Raw genomic sequence first — 2,837 nt, forward strand, 5'->3', positions numbered from 1 at the left:
ATCTGTTGACTCTCTAATTAAAGCTTTTTGCCTGGAGATTCTCCATTTTATAATTAGTGTGTGCTTAGATATCGCCCCTTATTAATCATCCTCATCAGGTGATCTGTCTGTGGCTAGATGGGGGCAGGAATGCACACAGCAGACTGTATGTGGCAGCTGGAGAATTCTGTTGGCCCCACTTATTAAACTGACAAAGGAAAGGGTGTGTAGAAACCTGCAAGAGAGGGAAACAAACAAACACGACTGCTCTGTTCCAGGCTCCAAATCAGCTAGTTCCTATAAGCTACTGTTGGGGATCAAAAGGAAAGTATACAGGCAAATGACATGTTTTGTGACTGCTTTAAGGGATGACAGATGGCAGGATTTCACCCCTGGTTGCCTGTAGCCTGTCTCCCTGCATCTTCATCTGGACATAATCAGATGCAAAAATGCACCAAAAGCCGGTAGTTCCTCTTTTGACCTTCGCTTCTGGAAGAGATATCACCTGACTGACAGGTGCTGATAAGCTTTCAGCATCCACTTTAATAATTCATTTGAGATTCCTGCTATCCAAATCCGGCTGTGTTTTGAGTTTGTTTGTATGCATGTGTGAGTGAGCAGATATATATACAAACAAACACACAAATGATGAATGATGGTTGGATCTGGATGCTAAGGGGATTTGTTCTCTACAACGCCCCAGCATTACGTCCCATCTTTGTCCAGAGTCCCATCTGCAGTACAACAGTTCAACTTTAAATTTTAAAAGCATCATTGTACCACTTTAAACAATCATGGCTTCCCCACAATGAATCGAGGGAACAGCAGTTTGTTAAAGGCTGCTAAAAACTGCTTGGAGACTCCAGTTCCCCCCTTACCAGTCACAGCCACTTACCAGTAGAGGTGAAGTGGTGGGAAGGATGTTCACCTCAACAGTGCCTGTCTAGGGATCTTGCAGATGTGGCCACACACCACCGCTCCTCCTCTCCCTCTCCTTCTCAGTTGGTTGCAATAATTCCACCACCAGGAGACTAGTTGTATGGCACTGCCAATGCCATTAAATGTCTAATACAGGTTGGCATCCATCTCTATCGGAAGACAATGGAGGGATACACTTTTGGGGGATGAAGTCAAATCGGTGAAGAGTTACAGCACCTGCTGTGACTGTAGAGACTCGCTTGGACTGGCTAAATACAGAGGAGTGGTGGGAGGCACCAGCTAGGGAACCCCCCAGGGGAAGAAGGCTCTAAGACAGGGGATTGGAGGTGGGATGACAATGAGTGGCCAGAGGGAAAAGGAACAGGCTGGGTGGAAGAGGTGTCAGCAGGAGAGTTGACAGGGTTTAATGAACAGGTAGAGCATGGGTCGACAAACTAAGGCCTGCAGGCCGGATCAGGCCCAATTGCCTTCTGGATCTGGCCCACGGACGGTCCGGGAATTACCGCATGGATTGCCAGTGCACACGCTCTTTCCCTCTCCCTCCCTCTCCCTCACATGCCAGCAGCACCTCCTCCCTCTCTCCTCCTGGCTTCTCCCCACCCTACCTAGAGGAGGAAGAGGGCTGGGTTTGTTGCTGCCAGCAGCAGCAGCGCTCAAGCAGCCACCATTTTAAGCAGCCCCTCTCCGGAGCCCTTTTGCGCACCGCTCATCATCCCTCTGCCGCCGCTGCCAGCCCCTGCCACTCGCAAGACACAGGTAAGCAGCCACCAGCAGGGCTCGTGGTGCTCTTGCATCATCATTATTTTTTCAAAATATAGTCTGCCCCCCCCCACAAGGTCTGAGGGACAGTGGACTGGCCCCCTGCTGAAAAAGTTTGCTGACCCTTGAGGTAGAGGCTGTGGCAGAGAGCAGTTCAGACTCAGGCTGAAGCAGAGGTTGGATGGGTGGGTGGCCCAGAGGCAGAGAGGAAACAAGCTGCTGAAGAACCCAGGAAGTCTCCCCCTCCTGTTGCAACCATCTCCCCTCCCCTCTGTTATCCAAGAATGAAACAGACGGAAGGTGGCTGTGTGCAGACACAGCCTGAGACTGCATGGGAAAGACTCTAGAGAGGAGGAGTCCTAGTGGACACTGGGAAAGTGGGGGCCTTGAGTCCTCACAACTGTTTCATTGGTGTGAGACCTCCTAAAAAGCTTTGCTGAGCTCAATAGACCTGAGCTGTAGTTTGTTTCCTTGAATAGAGATTTAACTTCACTGGCCTCAAGTGCTTTATTGTTTTTGCTGCTGGCCTACACCTGATTCCAGTCCTGAAAGTCAGATACGGGAGAGAGATGTTTTGTTGAAGCTGGGGTAGATGAAGGTATCTGGTTGTGCTGCTGCAAATGCACCATTGTGGTTTTTTCCCCTCTACTCCCAGCACTCATTCCTCCTACAATCACTGCTATGGGTGCACAACCTGACTGTCTAATTCCAGGCACTGTGATTGTCCCAAGGGATTCCCACACAGTGGGGTTGATGTTGCCAGCCTTCATGTCACATCTGCAGACATCTTTGGTCTGCCAATAGGCCTGGTGCATGAAGCCTGCTCCCCATAGAGGATCCTTGGAGATCCTGCTATCTGTGGACATTACCAAGCCAGTGTAGATGCTGCTGAGACAGAACTGCAAACACGCTGGGAATATGAACTTGGGTGAGCACATATTTGTTTGAGGCTTTGTCCTGCCATGTGACACATCACATGTGGAAGGGGGTTGAGGCATCACTCCTTGCGGTTGTAAGTTGCCCACGACTCACTTTCACAATGCAGCATGCTCAACACACAAGCCTGGTAGACCTTCAACTTGATCTTGGACATTAGCATCACATTCGAATACCGAGATCAAATATTCATCACATATCCAGTGAATGTTGAGTTTCAGCAT

The sequence above is a fragment of the Podarcis raffonei genome, chromosome 5 (genome assembly GCF_027172205.1).
Source record: "Podarcis raffonei isolate rPodRaf1 chromosome 5, rPodRaf1.pri, whole genome shotgun sequence".
Taxonomy (NCBI): Eukaryota; Metazoa; Chordata; class Lepidosauria; order Squamata; family Lacertidae; genus Podarcis; species Podarcis raffonei.